Source organism: Capra hircus, chromosome 9 (assembly GCF_001704415.2).
Source record: "Capra hircus breed San Clemente chromosome 9, ASM170441v1, whole genome shotgun sequence".
Taxonomy (NCBI): domain Eukaryota; kingdom Metazoa; phylum Chordata; class Mammalia; order Artiodactyla; family Bovidae; genus Capra; species Capra hircus.
The window spans coordinates 2,340,559-2,357,528 of NC_030816.1; the positions used below are offsets into that span (position 1 = coordinate 2,340,559).

At 39.7% G+C, this 16,970-nt stretch overlaps 1 protein-coding gene across 3 annotated transcripts in view; it reads right to left on the reverse strand.

Annotated features, from left to right (window-relative positions):
- Positions 1-16,970, reverse strand: part of FILIP1 (filamin A interacting protein 1) — a 253,107-nt gene that overhangs the window by 207,152 nt on the left and 28,985 nt on the right. For 2 of the 3 annotated variants that reach the window (XM_018052875.1, XM_018052873.1), the window contains exon 1: positions 10,166-10,684. The exons of the other annotated variant lie outside the window; for it this stretch is intronic. The gene's annotated coding sequence lies outside the window, so the exon portion shown is untranslated. Of the gene's footprint in view, positions 1-10,165; positions 10,685-16,970 lie in introns of those variants that run through there. 3 annotated transcript variants of the gene reach the window in all.

Sequence of the window (16,970 nt, forward strand, 5' to 3'; positions counted from 1 at the left end):
TACTTGGGCATCCACTCAAGTTAGCTTGAATCAGAACCTCTGGGGCTCTGCCTGCACATCTGCACTTTCAAAGCATCCCAAGTGATTCTGCTGGACAAAGAGCACTCAGGACCGCAGACTCAATGGCCTGATGACCCTGAGGGAGCTCAGAGTCTAGCGGTTTCCACTGTCTTTGGTATGGGTGACCCCAGGACCAAAGCTGTTTAATCATCGACAATCTGAGACTCACAGCCCCCATTCCTGCTCAAAATCAGACCAGGTATGACAGTGCTGAGAGCTTGAAGCCTCACAGAATGTCTTAATTATCACACGGTTTGGGAGCCAGGAGGAATTTTGAATAATTGAATGAGGAAAAAAAAAGTACTTCCAGAAGCCAACCAGTGAAGCCCTTTTTCTCCAAAGGATATAAGCACTAATTCTTTCTCTCCATTGACACTGTCACACATTTTTACATAAGGACAGGGAGGACAAAAGAGAAATTCATGGTTTGTTGTAAGAAAGCCAGAAGAGATCACGCGAATGAAAAAGAACACCTTGATGAAATATACCACTGCCTCTACTTTGGATTAACTAGATTCCTGCCACAGAGGAGAGAGTGTATTTGCTCCAGGTGTTTAGCCTGTCAAGTCAGTAGCACACAAGTCCTGGGTGCTCACCAGTACTGAAAAAGTAGGAGCAGGAGCTGGGGTGTGTTAGTCTAGTTGTGACAAGATGCTGTTTGTAATTCATAGAACTTCTCATGACACTAGGGATGCATTCTGTTATATGTTTACTTCACATGAAACATTCACCTTCCTGGGATATTCAATCCCACCACCTGGCGTGCTGCGATTCATGGGGTCACAAAGAGTCGGACACGACTGAGCGACTGAACTGAACTCAACTGAGGATATTTGATACACTGAAAAAGTGGAGTATTTATGGCTACTAGCATAAGAAAATGTGAAGTATTATCCTCTCCATCAAAACCTCTCCATCAAATACTTCAGACAATGCGAAAGTTAAGTCCCATACAAGCAAACATAAACTCAAAATTTCCAATTCTATCCAGACAGTCAGATTTTTAGCATCATTTCTAACTCTTGGTTTTATTTTTGGGGGTATAGTTGATTTACAGTGTTGTACTACTTTCAGGTAACTTTTGGTTTTAATAAAGATGAAGGAATTAAACAGAATAACCAATAAAACATCTCATACCATTGTTCCACTGTAACAAACCACTGACTGCAAGATATCAGGTAATTTTCCTTAAACTATAGCAAGCTCTCTGTTTTTCAGAAGGAACAACATGCTGCCAGACTGACAACTCATTACCTAAGCCAAGTCACTGGGAGCCAATAAGAGCTCTTATGGGCTTCCCAGGTGGCACTAGTGGTGAAGAACACACACCTGCCAACGCAGGAGACACAAGAGATGCCAGTTTGATCCCAGCAACAAGAAGATTCCCTGGAGGAGGGCATGGCAACCCACTCTAGTAGTCTTGCCTAGAGAATTCCATGGACAGAGGAGCCTGGCAGGCCACAGTCCTTAGGGTCATCAAGAGCTGGTCATGACTGAAGTGACTTAGCATGCACAAGAGATCTTATACAGAACGAGACTTTCTGTCCCCTTCCTCACTGTTTCCCCCAACCAACTTACACACACCACCAAAGGCTTCTTCCAGAACTACTGCTACCAGCAGCTGGAATAAGTATGCTGCAGGACTCTGTCTCGCACCACTTAACTAATGGAATGCCCATGACCAAGAGAGATATCTGCAGAGCATTTCATGACAATAGAAGGTGGAGTTGTAACTTGTCAACAGGAGCAACAACATACCGAAACCTCCAACAGCATCAAAGGATTTGGCTACAATAGCACACATGATAGATCATAAATTCAAACACTCCAAGGCCTCCTCTTTCAGAGAATCATCTCAGCAGTGTAGAAGCTGAACACTGCATTGTGCCATCGCCACTGGAATAAGTTTCTGTGTTCCAAAGGCCGCAGGCCTATCTCCTCCTGGGCTGCCCAGTTCCACTGGCCACTGCAGCTTCTGGATGCACTTCAGGACTCACGAGAAGAGCCCCAAATGGACTTTCAACCTGAGTTGCTTTGTTCTTTGTCCTTCGTGACTTCAGACTGCAGGGGCAGCTGACCCCCTGCAGGGTCACATCTCAGCAAAACCTCTTGACACAGGAGGAAAGAGGGCAGGGCACAACTTTTGAAAGAATGGCATAGCCCAAGAACACAACATAAAACAATTAGAATCAAACAAGTCCAAGATGGCAGACAAGTCAATGTCGACCAGACCTTGATCCTCAATAAGCAAAGCTAAATGACATACCCAGAGGTGCCGTGACAGTTCCAAGGCAGCATCAAAGGACCAAAAAAGTGGGCAGTAGCCCAATTCCTGGACATCACCCCTTCCCCAAAATAATTGGAATAATCTTCCCACTCTTTAGCCTATGAAATTACCCAGCCCATAAAAACTAACCATGTCACATTTCATGGCCTTATACTTGCCCTCTGCAATGGCCCACACTCTGCCTGTGGAGTGTGTTTCTCTCTGAATAAATCTACTTCTTACCTATCACTTTGTCTCTCACTGAATTCTTTCTGTGATAAGACATCAAGAACCTGAGCTTCATTACTCTGCCTTTTGGGCTGGGTTCAAGTCCCAATCTTAGGTAAAGGGCTTCAGCCTCACAGTCACTGAAGTTCAGGTCCTCCTTGAACAACTTCCTCCTTTACAAGAAAGTGGTGAAAATATGGACTAAATAAAGGCAAATTGCTCAGGTTTGAATCTCAAATCTACCACCAAGTTACTTCTCATCTATAACCCTAATTTTTCTAATCCGCAAAACAAGAGATAAAAATAGTGCCTCATCCGGTTGTTATGAGGAGTAAATAAAATCATCCAAAATGCCTGGCACAGGATAGTCTCCAGTGTCTGTGATTATTATCATCACTTATGTATACTAAATAATTATGCACAGCTCTATAATAAAACATTATGTAGACAATCTATACTAAAAAGTACCTATTATTATCATTATATTGTCTTTTATATCACTATAAAATAATTGGGATTCAGATGTCCCAGTCATTAGCTGGAACACCTGGCATTCTGAGCAACTATCTATGGAATGAACAGAATATGGAAGGTGGGGATTTGTCACCAAGGTTGAGCGGCCCCCGAGGAGTGAATTCTACCACAGCAGCTGGCTGCCTTGAGGGCCAAACAGCAGGCTGGGACCAGAGCAACTGGCCTGGTGGTGTCCAAACCAGAAGATGAGCTCTGTCAAGACAGCATGTGAAAGTCAAGCTTGTGTGTAAAGGCCACGCCCTCATCCAAATTCCAGACTGCCCTTGAAGCATGTGTCACTCACTAAACAGTTAATGAAACACAAAGAGCCCTGAATAACTCCAGTGTCACATTTCAAGACTTATAGAATAATTAGGAAAAATCTGAGCTGGCAAAAGTCTTCCTGGCTTGCACTGGCAGGCAGACCATCTTTGTTTTCCATTAGTGTGTGCTGTCGTCACAGTAACTGCAAGGCTCCAAATACAGGCCCGGGGTGTCATTTCCTCATGCACTTAGGCTCCCACACTGAAATAGCATTATGAACTCAGCAATGCCTCTTCCTTTCCTGTTGTGCTGTGGTGCCTCAGTCAAAGAAGCAGGCCCTAAAATGAGTTACTGAAGACATAAGTATATTAAAGAGATATAAAGAAAAATAAAGTTCATTTATCCCTATTACTGTATTGTCTATGACTCATGTGTATGTCAGGGTCGGGGGGGGAACCTTATTTTTGCAAAGATCTTTTAGATAAACAAGGCAAGTTGGCAGTAACTTGATTGTCTTGGTGATGTCAGTTAGTCTACTGTTTTCAATCAAATTGTCTTTTGGCTTTAAATCTGTAGCAAATCATTTTTCAAAGAATGCATTTGGCCAACTCTAATATGTCCATTTCATGGCTTTCTTTCACCTTTCCTTACAAAGATAAGCAACAGATAATTCACTACTTCAAAGTAACTTGGAAAGACTGAAAGATTGCCATTACAATTATTGAAAAAGCAAAAATTTGGCCAGTGAAGCAAAAACCGTCCTCATCTATGTTTTGGTGAAGGTGGCGGATGACAGCATTTAAGCAAAAACGGAAAAGTCCCTGAACCTTAAGGGCTCAATGAAAGTCAGACCACTTGAGATAAATTCTGCATTAGCTTTAAAAATTCTTGTTAAAGTCTGTCTTTCACAGACCTCGGGAACACATAAATCACACAATATCATGCACGTTGACACTATTTCCCAAAAAGGAAACACAACACCAACCTTCTCTTGACTTTTCAGTGCTGCTGTGGCTTAAACAAAGCTCTCAGGGACTAGAGTGCTGGTTAATATCGTGTTTCTTCATCTCTTTGCTGGGAGTTTCTCAAGTTCTGCAATCAGCTGGTCAAAAGCCAACTAGAGCTGCCCAATTCATGCTGGACTTTCCTAATTCTAAGTTCTTACACAACTCGCTGCCTAGCCTTTGAAAGTACACTGCCTTAGCTGCCACCATGAGGAAAGCTGTATTCTGCCTGCAACCTTGTCTCATCTCTGAATAGCTAGAAAGTAGGACTGACCATTTAAGGAAAAAGAAGAACATGACCCAGCGTATTTTCCTGAGGTTCCCATATTTTTGCTCTAGAATCTTTATAATGTATTCTATAAAGCCAAGAAATTTTTTATTATTTTCTTCCTTTCCTTTCCTTCCTTTCCTTTTTTTTTCTTTCTAAAACAAGGTCTTCATTAGAGAATGATCATTCTGAAATTCAATTTGCTTTATCTTTTAGAAACTCATCCTTTCGATCACAAAAAATAAAGCAAAATGGATAGGTCTAAACTGTAAGTACCCTGCATAAGGTTTGTTGGCACTAAAGTTACTAAGAAACTTCTCCACTTATAAGAGTGCTTCCTATATTTTTGGTTAAGTTAAATACACAGAATAATAAGCAGCCCCTAACATACTTGTACATCTTTATGCTGGAACACTTTTTTTTGCCTTGGAATACACTGTCTTGTCATGTTGAAGAAGAATGACTAGGATTAAGGGCAATGAATAGCAGGAATTCACTTGTATTTGGTGAGGCTGAAGATAGTGTAAAATGACCTTTTCAGTCTTTTCATTTTTATCTGTTACTAGGTTAGTAAAACAAAACATCTAAAGGAATAAATAGAGAGTGATAAATTTAATATATATCCCTGCTTGAAGGAGGAAGTCTCCCTTACATACATTACCAAGCATAGTTGGCTATAAGAGAGACACCCAAACTCTATGTATAAACACGCTTTATCTCCAACTGCAAATATAGAAACCAGGGAACCATCTATGCTGTGTGTGATTTCTTGGCCTCCTTAGTAATAATTCTATAAGACAGCGCACTGCTGAGTGATAAGGGAGGGAATGAAATATAAATTCCATACTAAACTATTGGCTCAAATTCTGTCTTCTTAGAATACCCAGCCGCAAAATATGTCACTAACAGGATTCCACATTTGAACAATATATTCTTCCACCTTTCCTATGATCTATGAATTTGATCTATGAATCTATGGTGTGCATCTAAGAACTTCATGTGCAACAAAGAATAAAATAAATGATGACTATATTTAAAGCATAGTAATAGAGAAAGAATAACTTAAATTTATTGAAAAGTATTGGGAAACTATAAGTTTTATTAACTCATTTAATTTTCCAAATAACTCTGAGGAAGATAGCACTATTATTCCCATTTTACAGATGAGAAAACTGAGACACAGTGGGTAATTTGCCCAGGGTCATGGTGAGCTGAAATCTGAATCCAGGCCATCTGACTTTGTATGCAATTAGCCTTTCCTGTTGCCTCCACATCCATGACATAACCTTTCTGTTAGCTCTTCAACTCAGACACAGTATAAGGAAACAAAACATATTTTTTTTTAAGGAAACAAAATGTATTTTATTAGCTTAGCTTTTATTCTATTGCTGTATATCTTAAAATAATTAATTTATAAACAAATGTATGTTGCAGGTTTTTAAATGTTATTTTTCTAATAAGGTGTTACCAATTTTAAACTTTTTGCTGAAATATTAATAGATCTCAACCTAAGCTTACCATTTACTTCCCATGATGCTGCTTTTTAAAAACTTACGTGTTAGGAGACAAGTAAGTGTAAATGTTGATTAAACAAGCTCTATAAAATCCTGTTTCTTAGGGCACTTGTTTTGTGAAGAAATGCTCATCTTTCAAAAAAGATAATAAGCATTAGTTTAGAATGTATATTTTATCACAAAGTTTCACTTCTAAAGAATAACTAAGGGACTTCCCTGGGGTCCAGTGGCTCAGACTCTGCATTTCCAATGCAGGGGGCTCGAGTTCAACCCCTGGTCACGGAACTAGATCCCACATGCCACAACTAGAGATCTCGCATGCCGCAACTAAGACTCAGTGCAGCCAAATAAATAAATAACTTAAAAGAATAAGTAAAAATCATAACCACCGAGAAAGCATTGTTAAATGAATATATTAAATACTTCATAAATTTCATTGGGAAAATCCCATAGTGGTTCTTGCTGAACACCCATTTAAAAGAGTAATTTTAACTTCCTTGGTTATCTCAAGGAATAGATAAAGAGAATATATAATAATATATATATAAAGAGAATGCTTTTCTTTTGGTGAACACAGAAAAAAATTGGTTCAAAATCAGGATTCACACTTTATCCCACACAGTAAGGCTATAGGTCTCATAAGTGATTTAAAATAAAACTGAGAAATGTCTCTCTTTAAAATATCGAGGGAAATTTCTAAAAAGGTAAGCACGATATTTAAATATTTTAATGTTCAAGGCCAGATTTTAATTCATGATGATCCATAAATGGAAGGAATTGTGATTTAAATGAACAGTGCCAAAAGTATCTATAAATAGAATCTGGTACCAAAAGATGATAAACATATACGAGTTACAGTATTTTGAAGTCTAGGTATATACACAGGAGATGCATGTATATTCACATATATATATACATACACACACACACAGTCTGTATATGTCCCCCTTCGTATTTCCTTCTTGAGGTGTACATTATCTCCACAATCAAGTATATGAGCATAGTTACAATCACTTGTAATTTTTCTGTGCTCGTTAAACTATGAAGACCTTTCTTGAGAAATTTTTGAGATAAAAAGCTATTAACTGCATTTATAGTTGTTTGTCTTAATTTTATACTAATCTATATGTTCTCTCGTGCTCATCATTAGAAATCCAGAGCCAAAACTGTTCGTAGAACATCCATAAGATGCATGGCATGGAACAGCTTCAGAGCCAATGGGTGTTTAGGATAATGCCTTGTACCTGGTCACTTTCATAAAATTGTTCTGAATTTAAAGAGGTAAACCCCATTCTGTGCATGCGTGCGTGCTCAGATACTTCAGTCCTGTCTGACTCTTTGCAACCCTATGTACTATAGCCTGTCGGACTCCTCTGTCCATGGGGATTCTCCAGGCAAGAATACCAGAGTGGGTTGCCATGTCCTTTTCCAGGGGATCTTCCCAACCCAGGGATTGAACCTGCGTCTCCTGCATTGCAGGTGGGTTCTTTACCCTCTGGGCCACCTGGGAAACCCAAACCCCACTCCAAAAAACCCTAATTCTAATAGAGCACCAAAAGATCCAAACAAGAGGGAATCACTTCTAAAAGGTATGGCCCAGGAAATCACCGTGAAAGGGGAAGCCACTGTTGTGAGTTTTAAACAGTGGACAAAGTCTCTTCAGGAAAGGGGAGGAAAAGTGTTCCAGGCAGGAGGGCACAAAATGGGCAGAGGCGGGGCACTGAAACGCACGTATGTAGGTGTTTGGAGAAGGGCCCAAAATCTGACCTATCTGAAGCAGAGGGACATTTGTTGTTGAGTAGTGGGAGCTGAGACTGGAAAAGTTAAGTACGTGCCAGATGATGGAAGGTTTTCAAAATACCCAGCCTAGGTGTTTGGCAGTGACTAGAAGTCGAAGAAGATAACTGAGGAGTAGAAGAGACAAGCATAGGAAAATTAACCCCGCAGTCATGGGGTAGTGGGGGGGCTTCCCATGTAGCTCAGTGGTTAAGAATCCACCTGCCAAGCAGGAGATGAGGTTGGATCCCTGGGTTGGGAAAATCCCCTGTAGAAGGAAATGACAATCCACTCCAGTATTCTTGCCTGGGAAATCTCATGTACAGGGGAGTTTTGTGGGCTACAGTCCATGGGGTGGAAAAGAGTCAAAGACACAACTTAGCGACTAAACAACAGCGTGTGCAAGGTGGTCTGCATGGTAATGAGGGGCAGAAGTGGAGCAGAACTGTCATGATACAAACCAGACCCTGGATGAAGGGAATAGATCTTACGGCGGTGGAGACACAGCAGTGAAATCTTTCATGGTGAAGGGGAAAGGGCTGACTCCAAAATAACAACGGAAATGTGAACTTGAATGAACAGAGAACACAATCTATGCAGTTGATTGTTCATATACTGGAGGAAAGCACGTGCTCTAACCTGAGCTATTTTTGATTCTCAAGGGTAAACTTACAGTCATGAAGACAATGATACTCAAAACTCAGTCTATCAGGAAACATGGCTTTCACTCAGAGGCCAATGCTGTACTCCGTTATCCTCACACTGTTCCACTAACTCCAAAAGAAATTACCCGCCTCCAAAATCTACTAATGGCAGATTTTGGCAGTACACGTACATTTGCAAGCCAGCAGTGTGACCCTTCCTAAGATAAAAACAAGAAAAATGTAAAGAGTTTAGTTCAGATTTTTCAAAACTCTTTAAAGACAAAGATGCTGCATCTCCACTAAAGTATTAGAAGTTTCATTCTCTGACACCAAGTTTCAACAGGGTGCATTTTGCACTGTTACATTCATTATACATGATTAGATGCATTTACTTTGTAAACTAATGGCACAATCAGAGTCATGAAATATAATACATACTTAAATGATGTACTGTTTCATTTTTCTGAGCATATGATATATAACCTTTATTTAGTTTTTCTTAAAATGGGAACATTTACTGGAAGAGTTGATACACTCTGGTCAACAATGTGTTCAAAACTGGCCTTGGGTAAATTATTTTTCTAAAGTTGACAAAACAGACTCAAATGGTTTTTTAAATGTGCATTTGTATCTTCTTTGAAATTATCCTTGGTTTAGAATATTCATTCAAACAATCATGTTCACCTAGAGGAACAAACTTCCTATGCGAATCCAACCCAACTACAGACACAAGTTATCAACTAACCATGTCACCAATGTGCAGCCATAACTTTTGTCAGAGGCAGTGTGACATTGATCACTCTAAGCAATTCTGATAAAACTGCAGGGCAACTCCCGGAAGCACAGACAATACAGCAGATGAAAAGAGGATGTCCTTCACACTATGGTGAACACATTCATTCTCAAATATGTGCAACTTAAGAAAGAATTTTTCTAATACACTCAATTTGAGTTTTAAAAACCAAGATCTACTTATCTGTATACAAGCAATTACTCAAAAACCACACACACAAAATAACATTCTCCTGCATAGTTTACATTCAACAACTGCAAAAGCAGTGATTTGAAACCAGGCCTATCTTGTGCCTAGTCAGAAGCGCTTGGGGTGACTGTAATGTAACGAGGTCAGAGCTAGCACAAGGTGTACCAGTGAAATCAGAGAAGCGGCCGGGCGAAGGAACAGCAACACAAACACACAGGGGACTTCCCTCTCATTCACCACACGAGCTGCTCAGCGAGTTTCATTACATGAAAGTGCTTTTGCTTCTAGGGAAAATATCCCCTCCATCGGTTAGCCAGCCTCACTGTGAAAGAACTGTGAAGTTGTCCTTTGTCAGGTTTCTATTACCTGCCAGAAAATGATAACTTGGCAGAAACACTTTGATGGCTATTAAAGCATCATAACGATCTTTGTGTTTAAAAAGCGATCGGGTAATTCTGAGAAAGAGATGACTTTCTGATTCTTTAAAAAAAACAATTCAGTGATTGTCCTCAGTTTCAAATGTGTTATCAGGTAGTGGAACAGTGAGACTCAAAGGAAACAGACAACACAGAGTCGGAGAGAGCGCTCTTCTTGTGGAAGCAGAAATGTCTTAAGAGAGTTAAGTAGCTGGGCATTTCGGTCTTACCTGACTGGCAGGCAGCTCGTCTAAACCAAAGGTACGTCCTTTACGGAGGTAGCTTATCCTTTGAAGAACCCAGTGGCTTGCCCCACAGCCCAAGAGAGACTGGAGTCCTGGAAAACCATCCAGCCCAAAAGAATACAGAGGAAAAAGCTTTTCCCACTTTCTTTCCTAGGACTAGCCAATAGCTGAAGTCATGCAGGAAACGGGGTAGAAGAGGAGGGAAAGCGGCTCCTTCTCCCTGAAATCCCGATCAGCAGCAATTGGAGGCTGTTGTATCTCTCCCACCCAGACTTTTGTTTAAAAGTTTTTTCAACTGTTGCTAGGTGTTGTTGGGTTTCTGAGATTAGGTTTCTCGTCTTCTGCCCCCTTCACAGCTCTGTCAGAGCTATGACTTTGTCGAGGAGCTGAGCTCGCGTGTGCTATATTTAACCAGTGTTCTCAGCAAGTCAAGCCTGTCAACAGCTGAGGAGTTTGGAGCCGGCTCTGCTCAGTTCCTCGGCAGCCGGGTTATCAGTGGATACGGCTCTGCTCGCCCCGGAAAAGATTGCGGGGAAACGGCAGACCCTTTTAAGGACTGCTGCTCATGACACAGACGTAATTATTGCTGGAAGCCCTTAAACGCCGAGTGTGATTTGGAGCTCAGGTTTTTAAAATCAGAAAAGAAGCAGAGGCAGTTGCCTCGAGCAGAGCAATTTACCAAAGCAATATTCTCCTCAATTAGGCTTTCTGAGATCAACCTTCTTGGATAGAAAAGTCTTTAAAAAAAAAAACTGTAAGGCGATTGTTGGGGAAATTCACGGTAAGAGATCGGTCCCAAGCAATTTTTTACATTGATGTGTTACATACACACTTAAATTGCATCCATAACTGTCATAGCAGACGTAATCAGCTTTTATACCTGACTGTTATTAAGGTAGTTTTATCATAAAGGGATGTCTGTAACATAACGTTTTTGAAAGGAAAATCTTAGCATTCTTCTTGAGATCATTCATTCAAAGCAAGAAATGGAGAAGGCTCCAGGAAAACCAGGACTTGAGACACCCCTGGTTGTCCACAGCCTTGTCTGATCATTAACCCTCAAGTCTCCAAGAGTGGTCACTTCTACCCAGAACTCCAAAATGAAGAATGCCTTCAGATATTTTTATTTGCTTTATTCTATGTCAGAAAATAACATGAATCTGTCAAGATTAAGAATCATGAAAAAATGTGTTTAAGGCTATTCTCGGAAATGGCTAATTACCCATGTGGAATTAACAGTAAGAGGAGCTAAGAGAAGGAAGGGAGACACACACACACACACACACACACACACACACACACACACACACCCCATTATTGGCTAACACACAAGAATATTGCCCTGACCAAAAAAAAATCTCATCAATATCACTAAAAATGTTGACCCCTTTCCTAAGACAATTTTATCAGTTTAAAGGTATCCTTTCTTTTGACATGGAAACTAAATTTGGACCAAGGAGGCATTTAATATTTTAAGTACTACATACCTGCAGCAAGAGGCTTATATGCTGGAGAACCCTAATGTCTGTCTGGGAAAGGCTGCCACTTTTCACAAGGGGTGTGTGTATCCTTCTTTTTAAAGAAATGACACTCACCTTCAATGTTAGCTGATCCCACACCTCAACCTATTAGAAAATGTCTCAGCTGTTCCCATGCCATCCACCTCACTAACAGCATTCATCTTCTCTCCCTAATTTATTTAGTACTATTCACATATAAAATTTATTTAGTACTTTTACTACATTTATTTAGTACATATAAACACATTATTTAGTACATATATTTAGTACTAATTCCTTTAGTACTACTTACTACATTATGTAGTACTATTTACTACATATAAAATTTATTTAGTACTATTCACATAAAAAAAGCAGAGACATTAGTTTGCCAACAAAGGTCCCTATAGTCAAAGCTATGGTTTTTCCAGTAGTCATGTAATGTGAGAGTTGGACCATAAAGAAGACTAGACACTGAAGAATTGATGCTTTTAAACTGGTGTTGGAGAAGACTCGGGAGTCCCTTGGACTGCAAGGAGATCAAACCAGTCAATCCTAAATGAAATCGATCCTAACTATTCATTGGAGGGACTGATGCTGAAGTTGAAGCTCTAATAATTTGGCCACCTGATGCAAAGAACCGACTCACTGGAAAAGACTCTGATGCTGGGAAAGATTGAAGGCAGGAGGAGAAGGGGATGACAGAGGATGAGATGGTTGGATGGCTTCACCAACTCAATGGAGAGGAGTTTGAGCAAGCTCTGAGAGATGGTGAAGGGCAGGGAAACCTGGCATGCTGCAATCCATGGGGTCACAAAGAGTCAGACACAACTGAGCAACTGAACAACAACAATGTATAAAATTACGTTTGTTCAGATTCTTAGTACTTCTGGGTCTGGGCCAACCTTGATTTTTTTCTTAAAGACTTCTCTTAAGATGAAAGCATTCTTATCAACTATACTACAATGGGAAAAAAAGATGAAAGCATTCTTACAAGAAATTAACTTCCAGAACGCTAATGGATCTTTCAGAGATAATCTATCCACATCCCCTAATAGGAAGTGGAAGTGAGCAACAGGGCTATGAGACCGTTTAGAACCACTAGGAGAACTTTGTGAAAAATTACAAAGGGGTGGGCTGTGGGGAGATCATTGTTCGAAAAATGCCCACATCCTACACATACCCCACGTGCAATAGCCCCCAGTTCCCTAAAGAGGACTTGGCGAATGTATATTTCATACCTCCTGGGAGTTCACTTTACCAATTTCCCCAGTCCAAAAGGAAGCAGAGAAGGAAGTTAGCCAAAGCCAAGAAAAACAGGGGCAATAACCCACTTTGCCTTTATGGTCTAGATACTTCCATTATGAGAGGGATATTTATTTCTTCCTTAACTATCCAAACAATTACAGGTTTTAGTGGGGTCTTCTTCCTTTTCTTATGAAAACCTAGTCCCCACTGTTGTTCTCTTTAACCTTTGGGCTAGCTGTCCATTGTCCGCTGTTTATTTTTAAAATGTGCTGAGATGCAACAATATAGAGTATTTCATATAATTAGATACTGTTGCTACCTTCAGATCATGTTCTTTAATTATGGCAGCATGTGTGCTGGTCTGACACGACTGAAGCGACTTAGCAGCAGCAGCAGTGTGCTGGTCTGACTTGGAACTTCAACATCATCAGTCTCTCTCATTTTTCACACAGACAGACTCACACACACACACACACACTCTCTCTCTCTCTCTCTCTCTCTCTCTCTCAAGTGAATCTATTTTGAAGCCTTCCCACCCACCCCCTGGGAATGATTATTCAGACAAAAGCATTTCCTACATTATCCACAGAGGAAGTAGTGCCATTAGGAACTATTAGAAATTTCTATTTTGTATACAGTCAACAAGGAACTGATTTTTCAACACATATTGTTAATGTATTACCATTCAGCTGCATTTTTTCCCAGTCTTAAGTGTGAGCATTCTGAGAAGCTCTGATAAACTTACAACTAAAGCTGAATTTCCCAACTTCAAGAATGAATTGTGATGAAACTTCTTGATAAGAAGATAGATTAATGTTATCAGTGAGAAAAAAAGCAGATGAAACAAAGGAGTTGGCACATTACGCCTACAACCATTTCTAAAACCAAAATTTACCACATGGTTCATTTTAAGAGGCACAGTGATTTTTAAGTTAAAATTTTATGTTATTTAATATATGCAGTGAAGAGAAAAATAGACCTTGACTTGGAAACAATGTTCAGGGCAACTGGGGGTTGGGGAGTACAGCTCACAAGGGGACTTTCCAAACATGGCCTGTACCACATACTGGCTGGTTTAAGACTGGAATATAAGCTCCCTGAGAGCACAGAATGTTTCCTGTTTGTTCCTTACTGAATACTCAAACACCTAGAGTCCTATGTTCAATAAATAAGGATGATTGAAAGAGCAAGCGAACATACAAAAGATTAAAGAAAAGATGGAGAAAACTTTAAAGGATATTATCTATAAACTTACAGAAAATGCATTCTGGGCTCTTTGGGCAGAGTTGTGTCATTATGAGCTGCATGTTCAAAGTTGTAGAAAGAAAGACTTATAAATTAATTATTTCAAAATTTTTAAATTTCAAGGAAAAGCAATAGAATTCAAGATAATAATAAAAATACCCATGCAGAGTTCTAAGCCTACCTAGCATACACACACCTATTTAAATCTGCTAATAACCCAGTGAGGTGGGTATTATTATTACCCCTCATTTTACAGATAAGAAAACTGAGGCATAGAAATATTAAGTAACTTGTCCAAGGTCACAAGTTAGTATTTGAACTAGGGAATCTGGTTCCAAAAAGTTGTGGCTTATTCTTATCAGTCACTGAGAGTCAAAACATATAGACTTCTCTATATTGTACCTGAATGCTTCTGAGAAAAAAAAAATACACGTAAAGCTTCACAGCTTTGAGGCAGATAGAAAAAAATGGCATAATTTCATGATCAGCATAGTAAAATAAAAGTTTATTGGAACTGAAGTCTTGTTGAATACCAGAAAAGAGAAAATTGGACTGAAAAGAAGATAATTGCTTTGAGGGGAAAAAAAAGTCTATTTTTAAGCAAAGGATATGAGCTGTTCAGTATTCTCTCTAAAACAAACAATGCGTGATGAATGAGTTCACTGCTCAGTGAAATTCTAAAACTGCATTCTAAAAATATAATTCTGGTCTATGATTTGATAAGCTATTGAAAAATGTTTATGAGCTATGCATTCACAACCAAAACTTCTCAAAGACAAGAATAATGGGGATGGAGGGATTATTATACACTAGCTAGTTCTTTGGTATCAAAATGATATTCTGATACATTTGCTATGGTCAGGTTTTGCTATTTTCAAACAGTTGCATTTTCTGTTAATCTAGCTATGCTTCTATTTAGATTTTATAAAACTTTAAAAGATATAGTACTGATACATATATTGTAGTATATACATTTATAATAGAATAACTACTTTGTCCCACTTACAAATAAAATAGTGTCACATCTACATATATTCGTAAAATTATTCAACTAAATTATTTTCCCAATAGTTTCAGAAACAAAGAGAGGTAAGACTGAGTTCTAAAAGTTACAAGATAATATTTTTGCACTGGATGAAGCACAGGCTGGAATCAACATTGCTGGGAGAAAGAGCAATAACCTCAGATATGCAGATGACACCACCCTTATGGCAGAAAGTGAAGAGGAACTAAAGAGCCTCTGGATGAAAGGAGAGAGAAGAAGCTGGCTTAAAATTCAATATTCAAAAAACTAAGATCATGCCATCTGGTCCCACCACTTCATGGCAAATAGATGGGGAAACAATTAAAACAATGACAGACTTTATTTTCTCGGGCTCGAAAATCACTGCAGATGGTTACTGCAGCTGGGAAATTAAAAGATGCTGGCTCCTTGGAAGAAAAGCTATGACCAACCTAGACAGCATATTAAAAAGCAGAGACATTACTTTGCTGACAAAGGTCTGTCTAGTCAAAGCTATGGTTTTTCCAGTAGTCATGTATGGATGTGAGAGTTGGACCATAAAGAAGGCTAAGTGCCAAAGAATTGATGCTTTGAACTCTGGTGTTGGAGAAGACTCTTGAGAGTCCTTTGGACTGCAAGGACATCAAACCAGTCCATCCTAAAGGAAATCAGTCCTGAATAGTCATTGGAAGGACTGATGCTGAAGCAGAAGCTCCAATACTTTGGCCACCTGATGCAAAGAAGTGACTCACTGGAAAAGCCCCTGACGCTGGGAAAGATTGCAGGCAGGAGGAGAAGGGGACGACAGAGGATGAGATGGTTGGATGGCATCACCCACTCGCAGACATGAGTTTGAGCAAGCTTTGGTAGTTGGTGACAGACAGGGAAGCCTGGCATGCTGCAGTCCATGGGGTCGCAAGGAGTCAGACATGACTGAGCGACTGAACTGAACTGAGCAAAGTAAGCAGTTTACATGCATGTATTAGACACTAAAATCCCTACTTCCCTTTTTATGTGCTTGAAAGTAGGTTAGTAGAACTTAACCCTGAGAATTACTACAGGACCATAGTCTGCATATGCATACAGTTCACAAGCATCTTATTTTTTGACAAGGTCAGATAGCATTTGCCTGAGTGTACTTGCTTCTTCTTTGCCTATTCTAGAGTCACCCCCCACTGTTGCTTTAAATCTCAGTTGTAATGAATAAATTTTAACAAATTTTTTTAACGGAATTTCCTCTCCAAGAAATAGACACAGAATAGGAAAACCAGTGATTGAGGGCAACAAAGCCATGCAGAATAATGCGCTTTTCTCCATAAAGCTTATGGGTTTTTATATATACACACTTTGTAGATAATTATAGTTAACTGGAAAAAAAAAAAAAGAAAGAAAGAAAGCACAGTAGTTAAGACCTCTGACTCTGGAGTCAGCCAAAGCTTGTTTGAATTAAGACTACACTGCTTTATTACCTGTGTGAACTTAGCAAATTGTTTTATTTTACACAAGCCTCCTTTTCCCATTCTATAAGATTAATAAAAGAAGTTAAGACTGTTCACAATAAGCAAACACTGCTGCTGCTGCTGCTGCTGCTAAGTCACTTCAGTCGTGTCCGACTCTGTGCGACCCCATAGACAGCAGTCCATGAGGCTCCCCCGCCCCTGGGATTCTCCAGGCAATAACACTGGAGTGGGTTGCCATTTCCTTCTTCAATGCGTGAAAGTGAAGTTGCTCAGTCGTGTCCGACTCTTAGCGACCCCATGGACTACGGCCCACCAGGCTCCTCTGTCCATGGGAT